The sequence below is a fragment of the Cupressus sempervirens genome, chromosome 7, assembly GCF_028749045.1.
Source record: "Cupressus sempervirens isolate cs-2001-9-10 chromosome 7, ASM2874904v1, whole genome shotgun sequence".
Lineage (NCBI taxonomy): Eukaryota > Viridiplantae > Streptophyta > Pinopsida > Cupressales > Cupressaceae > Cupressus > Cupressus sempervirens.
This window is the reverse complement of record NC_143124.1, coordinates 39,019,380-39,027,238: the sequence shown is the minus strand read 5'-3', so window position 1 is coordinate 39,027,238 and position 7,859 is coordinate 39,019,380. Positions and strand designations below refer to the sequence as shown.

General features: G+C 38.5%; 1 pseudogene; it reads left to right on the top strand.

Moving 5' to 3' along the window:
• The first annotated feature begins 764 nt into the window (after positions 1–764).
• LOC149545322 (putative pectate lyase 18) lies at positions 765–7,052 on the top strand (annotated as a pseudogene).
• Positions 7,053–7,859: the final 807 nt, after the last annotated feature.

Below are 7,859 nucleotides of genomic sequence, written 5' to 3'. Positions count from 1 at the left end.
AATGCATTATGCAAAATTTTATTTTAATATTTATTAATAATTAAAATGATTTATTCTAATAATTAATTAAAGTGAAAAAAGAGAGAGTATATATTTAAACAAATAAAGTTATTAATTGTGTGCTGCTACTAGCTTATATATATAAAGGGAGAGTTATCCTTCTTGAAGCGCCTGTTTTGATAATCTAACTACAATAGATAACTCTCTACTTATATACATAAACTAGTTTATATAACAAAACTCTTAATTAATTTCACTTCAATGAAAATTCTATGATTCTAATCATGCATAAAGTTTGATTTTAATAAATCATCTACCCATATATTTTCCCTATATTACAGCCATTGCCATCGCCTTCCACATCAATCATATGAAGTTGCCATCGCCTTCCACATCATATGAAGTTCCGAATATAGAACATCTTATTAGTTATCATTGCATGCATGAAGTTCCCAATTTAGAACATCTTATTAGTTATCTTTGCATGTGACGTCTATATGACATCCTCGCATCCTTAGTTGACAGCGTATCTTATTTTGTCCCGAGAGAAAAAGAACCGTGAGAGCGTGGGAAGCTTGGTAACAACAGGAGTCGATATTTATTCTTCAATCCCCGTGCAAATTACGGAACACAAATATGTGACTTTTGAATGTGAAACTGAAATTGACCGAAACGACAAACATTTTCAAACGTTTGGTCGGAAATCTTTACAAACATTCACCTATTGATGTGGTGAATACGAGCGTGTGAGAAAATCATGAAATATGGTGACAGCTCAAGTACATCCTTGAAACTTTCACTTCTTATATCTGTGTTTTTCAAAGAGATTTTGAGAATTATATCTACTCAGGAAAAAGTTGGAATAAACATGCGAAGACACATTCAACAAGTGCTTTATCACATTAGTTAAGAAAATCAATAGTTGCTAGTCATGTGCATTACGACCGTAATAATCGCACTGTATTAACGTGCATACAACAACATTTTCAACGGTTCGCAAACAGAAACAGAAACAGACTTCACAGACGCTCGTTGTCTATATAAGAGAGCCCAATGCCATAGCATTTCATACAACCATTGCGAGTTTCATCTTCTTATCGAAAATGGCCTCCAGTGAAGCCTTAAAGCCATTGCTTCTTTTGTTTGCTTCCTTTCTATTCATGTTAGCAATGACGGAATCAATAAGAACTCCTTTCAACACGACCAAGGCTGACAATAGCGTTAAATATCATGTTGAGAAGCCGGAGCTTGTTGTTCAAATGGTGCAAAGGTAATAAGCATGTTGTCTTTGAGAGGGTCTAGAAAGTTTAGAGAATTTAATTAAATAGCTCATCACATTCAATACATTAATATGCAATGCATATGACTGTGTGTGTCAATCATTCTCTACTTATTCTTATGCTCTTGCTTGGTGCTTGCCTTACCGTAATTTCTATAATACCATTCTTGTGACAGTAGTTGGTACGCAGCTGTCAATAGCTATAGATGAAAATTCTATTCCCCATATCATTAGCTGTTAACGATTGTCTTTGTTCAGATACATTAATTCTAAGATGAACATGATACTGCAGAAAGGTTATCTAAGTCAGTTCAATTAAGAAGGCTTCGACGTTCTAGCGTTGTTTTATTGCCAGCATATATCGACAGTTGCATACAGTTGAGTTGAGATTATTTAACAATTTAAAGAACTGTTGCGCAGGAGTTTAAATAGTTCGAGAAGAAAGCTGAGCTCGTGCGGAACAGGGAACCCAATTGACGACTGTTGGCACTGTGATTCCGATTGGGTTAACAACAGAAAGAGACTGGCTGACTGCGCAATTGGATTTGGCAAAAACGCCATTGGAGGTAAGAACGGGAGGTTTTATGTCGTTACCGATCCCAGTGACGATGACCCCGTCAATCCTAAGCCTGGCACTTGTTAATTATTGTTAGTTGGACAGCTGTTATTTCTGACCCGGAAATAGCAACACTATTTATGGGTAGCTTGGACAGCTGTTCATCCTTATCTATGAATAGCGGTTGTATTTATGGGTGGTTTGGACAGCTGTTTTTCCACTTGCCAAAAATTAGTAAATGGTTATTATTTACTAATTTTAGAGATTCCCTTTTGGACACCTTGCAACCAATTCTATTATTGGCTGTTGAGTTGTCTTAATCTCAGCCGTTGGTTTGATTTAATCTCGGTCGTTGGTTTACCAACGAGAGTAGTATAAAAAGGGGTCTAGGGGGCATTTGGAGAGTAAGAGATAAGCTTTGGTGAAGCAGTCTTGCAGTGTTAGCAAGGGCACAGAAGGAAGGAAGCTTTTGGAGAAGCAGTTTGCAGTGTTAGCAAACAGTCTTGCAGTATTAGCAAGGAAGCTTTTGGAGAAGCAGTTTGCAGTGTTAGCAAACAGCCTTGCAGTGTTAGCAAACAGTCTTGCAGTGTTAGCAAGGGCGCAGTGTTAGCGCAAGGATAACAGTGAGAAATATCAGTGGGAGAAATTAGGAGGTTGTCGGAGTTCTGCCAGTGTGAGGCAAGGAATTTTGTATCTCTTGATTTGCTGAAGTTTAATATAATTTCTCATCTGTAGAACTGGTTTTCCCTTAGGGGTTTTTTCAGGGACAATTTGTCCGAAAATATTGTGTTGATTCTGTTGCGCATTTCTTTCCGTATTTTAAGTGAAGTTGCAGTTGTGTTATTTTTCGATATTAGCTGGGAATTTATTTTCAGCAGTTTAATAATCATTTGTGATAGGAGATTAATAATCAGTGACTGCAATAGTTTGATTTTTCACATGGTATCAGAGCATGTTAAGGGTAGAAGAGTTTTGCCCTAGGAAAGAAATTTTGATCTCTTTAGATTTATTATTGCTTTAAACCCTTGAGATGGCTTCAGCTGGTTTGAGAGATCTGGACAGATTGGATGGTGCCTCAAATTTTGGTGTCTGGAAGGCCAGAATTTCTTTATTGTTGGAAGAGAATGGTATCAAGGATTATGCTACCAGTGGTGTACCTGTACCAACAGATGCAACACAGCTTGCAGCATATAGGAAGGACGATGCCAAAGCGAGGAGGATTATCCTTGATGGTGTCAAGGATCATATTGTTCCACATATCTCGGAGCTAGATACAGCAAAGAAGATGTGGGACGCCATTCTAAATCTGTACCAGAATGCTACCACCAACAGGAAGTTGATTCTCAAAGAGAAGCTAAAGAATACCCGGATGAATCAGGGAGAAGACGTCACAAGTTACCTCACCAGGCTCAGACTTGTCAAGGATGAGTTTGCAGCTGTTGGAGATAGCCCTAATGATGATGAGCTAGTGAGAATAGCCCTAAATGGGTTTACTAAACAATGGAGTGTCTTTGTTCAAGTTGTTAGTGGACGAGATACTTTACCGAGTTGGGATCGACTATGGACTGATTTCACTCAGGAGGAGTTTAGACTAAGTCTTGTCAATGGGGCCAACAAGAGTCAGAAAAATGAGGTGGAACAAGAGAACGTTGCTCTAGCGGGTAAAGGGAAAGCAAAGAAGGGATCTAGCAAAGGATCAAATTCACAAAGTGAAAAGAAGAAGAAGGACCTTTCTAAGGTCAAGTGCTTTGGATGTCACGAGTTTGACCACTATGTCAGTGATTGCCCAGAGAGGAAAAAGGGTAAGAAGCAGGTGGCAGCTTCAGCAAGTGCAGAAGAACTCTCCAGCAGAATGGAAGATGAGTTTGCACTCATAGCTTGTATGGTTAGCTCAACCTCACAGTGTGTTTGGTATATAGATAGTGGGGCGTCATTTCATATGACAGGATTTAGAGAGTACTTCTCCAGTTACAAGGAGGAGGACACCAACATCCAGATTTCTATGAGAAACTTGTCCAAACTCAACCCTGTTGGGAAAGGGACTGTTCAGTTTCAGAGGGAGAATGGAAAGATAATTCCTCTTCATGATGTGTTATATGTGCCAGGCTTAGGTATGAATTTGATTTCTGTATCTGTTCTTCAGGATAGGGGGTATAATGTACTCTTTAGAGGGACACATGTGTTGATTAAGCACAAGGATTGGAAATCACCCATAACTATTGGAGTTAGGAGTGGTCGCCTTTATAGATTGCAGTTTGATACTCCTAAGGCACTTATGAGCAACAGTAATCCTAGAGATCTTGGAGAGCTATGGCATAGGAGGTTGGGCCATATTCATCATGGAGCACTTAGATTGCTTCGTGAGACAGTGACAGGTGTTCCGGAGGTGAGCACAGAGCATGACGATACATCTAAGGAGAAAGATGTAGATCCCACTTTATATAGACAATTGATTGGTTCGCTTATGTATTTGGTCAACACTAGACCAGATATAGCATTTGCAGTAAACTCTCTTAGTCAGTTCATGGTTGAACCAAAGAGAATGCATTGGATAGCGGCTAAGCATGTGCTATGTTACTTGTGTGGTACAGTCGAGTATGGGATCAGATATGTTCGAGGTGAAGGTATCAGGTTGATAGGCTATACTGACGCAGATTGGGCAGGAAGTACAACAGACAAAAGGAGCACTTCAGGGTGTTGTTTCAGCTTGGGATCAGGAGTTGTATCTTGGTTCAGCAGGAAGTAGAAGTCTGTGGCTCTAAGTTCAGCAGAAGCAGAATACATAGCAGCTAGCATGGCGACATGTGAAGCTATATGGCTTCAGAAGTTGTTAGTAGCCTTGTTTGGTCAGAAGGTTGAGACTACTGTGATACATTGTGACAATCAGAGCTGCATCAAGTTGTCTGAGAATCCAGTGTTTCATGATAGGTCTAAACATATAGATATCAGATATTACTTCATCAGAGATTGTGTACAAAGGGGAGTTGTTCGACTACAATATATACCTACAGATGAGCAGGTAGCAGACATTCTGACGAAGGCTTTGGGAAAGGCCAAATTTATCTTCTTCAGAGATAAGATGGGTGTCATGCAGAACAGCTTCCTCGCTAAGAGGGAGTGTTAATTATTGTTAGTTGGACAACTGTTATTTCTGACCCGGAAATAGCAGCACTATTTATGGGTAGCTTGGATAGCTGTTCGTCCTTATCTATGAATAGCGGTTGTATTTATGGGTGGTTTGGACAGCTGTTTGTCCACTTGCCAAAAATTAGTAAATGGTTATTATTTACTAATTTTAGAGATTCCCTTTTGGACACCTTGCAACCAATTCTATTATTGGCTGTTGAGTTGTCTTAATCTCAGCCGTTGGTTTGATTTAATCTCGGTCGTTGGTTTACCAACGAGAGTAGTATAAAAAGGGGTCTAGGGGGCATTTGGAGAGTAAGAGATAAGCTTTGGTGAAGCAGTCTTGCAGTGTTAGCAAGGGCACAGAAGGCAGGAAGCTTTTGGAGAAGCAGTTTGCAGTGTTAGCAAACAGTCTTGCAGTATTAGCAAGGAAGCTTTTGGAGAAGCAGTTTGCAGTGTTAGCAAACAGTCTTGCAGTGTTAGCAAGGAAGCTTTTGGAGAAGCAGTTTGCAGTGTTAGCAAGGGCGCAGTGTTAGCGCAGGGATAGCAGTGAGAAATATCAGCGGGAGAAATTAGGAGGTTGTCGGAGTTCTGCCAGTGTGAGGCAAGGAATTTTGTATCTCTTGATTTGCTAAAGTTTAATATAATTTCTCATCTGTAGAACTGGTTTTCCCTTAGGGGTTTTTTCAGGGACAATTTGTCCGAAAATATTGTGTTGATTCTGTTGCGCATTTCTTTCCGTATTTTAAGTGAAGTTGCAGTTGTGTTATTTTTCGATATTAGCTGGGAATTTATTTTCAGCAGTTTAATAATCATTTGTGATAGGAGATTAATAATCAGTGACTGCAATAGTTTGATTTTTCACAGCACTCTGCGCCACGTTGTCATCCAAACCGAGCCTCTCTGGATTATTTTTCAAAGAGACATGCTGATTCAGCTAAAGGAGGAGCTGATCATGAACAGCTACAAGACTATTGACGGCAGAGGAGCGAATGTTCATATAGAAAATGGAGCTTGCATTACAATACAGTACGTGAATAACATCATTATTCATGGAATTCATATCCATGACTGCAAACCTACGGGAAATACAAATGTGAGGAGCTCACCCACACATTATGGGTATAGAACTATGAGTGATGGAGATGGGATTAACATCTTTGGATCAACCGCAATTTGGGTCGACCACTGTTCATTGTCAAGATGTACAGATGGACTGATCGATGCCATCATGGGCTCCACTGCTATCACAATTTCAAACAACTTTTTCACTCACCATGACAAGGTGCTCAAAACTGCCGGTTTATTTAGTCTGCCATTAATTTAGCTTTTCTTTTAAAAAGGTTTCATGATTATATTTATGGGCATGCTTTAAAAAGTTACTAGAAGCCTATTAGGAGACACATAAAGAGTATTGGTATTTATGGGCATATTCGTTTTCTGTAGGTGATGCTCCTTGGACATAGCGACGCGCATACCGAAGACGTCAAAATGCAAGTAACAGTTGCATTCAACCATTTTGGAGAAGGACTTGTTCAGCGTATGCCCAGGTATAGAATTCCGTATCAATCCTTGCATGAGGAACACAAGACATTAGCTCACTCAAGTTTATTTCTTTAATTTTCATTTCACTATAAGATGTATACGTTGTGATGCAGGTGTCGACATGGAAATTTCCATGTGGTGAACAATGATTACACTCACTGGTAAATGTACGCCATTGGCGGAAGTGCGAACCCCACCATTAACAGTGAAGGAAACAGATTCCTAGCCCCTGACAATCGATTCCACAAGGAGGTAAAAGTCCATTTGCAACTGATGTCTCATATATGTTCTTTGGTGTTCAATGGATGTAGAATAAGTATGGTAATGGGAAATGTGCAGGTGACAAAGCACCAAGATTCAACAGAAGGGAATTGGAGATCACTGGGAGATCTGATGTTGAATGGGGCATTCTTTACAGCATCAGGAGCTAGAGCATCTTCAAGCTATGCAAAGGCTTCGAGTATGGCGGCAAGACCGTCATCTGTTGTGGGCTCAATCACTGCAGCTTCAGGTGTTCTCAACTGTAGAAAGGGCTCGAGCTGTTAGACCAAAACATATGCATTATAGACAAATTGTTAGGAATCCCTTAATTCTATAGCTTGCCAAGTATGAGAGGACAGAGCGAGGCATGTTAGTTATTTTAGTTTTGTTTTTGGAGAGTCTCGAGTCATCTTTTAATAAATTTGAATATATCAGTAATGTTATTCTCAAAATTGAAGAATTGTCGTGGAACGTCAAGCCAATAACATTTATATTTATATTATCTTGATTGTCACTGAATTTCAATGTATTTCTTGAGTATGCCTTATAAGAAGTGCAATATAAAGATTGAGATTAGCTCAATTTGTGTTCACAGATTAGATTGAGGTTCATATAGATTGATTTTGACATGCTATTTATTCACACCAAATATTACTCAAAGAAGTATCAATAGTTTCTCTGTATTCTTAAAAAAAATCATTTATTATAGAAAATTGATTTAGTTTTATTCACATAACATCTAGGGCCTCAAATATTATGCGTGGTAAAAATGGAATAGAGTGAAAATGATCCTACAAATAAATCTCATTGCTAAATTTCTTCCAAATAAGACAATCTATTTATACCAAGATTGGTATGTTGCACTCTATGATATAAAAGGTGTCAACAAAAAATAAGTACAGGCTATATTTGATTAAAAAAAAAAATTCCCACACAATGCTACGAACAAACTCTTCATTTTTCTTTTGTTGGGTGTCACTTGAATTAAAAGTAGGACATCATGAGTTTGACAATCATCTTTTTGAAAAATTCTCTCAAATGATTGAATAATTATTTGTTGTTAAATATTTATTTCTTCTTCTAAATAAATAG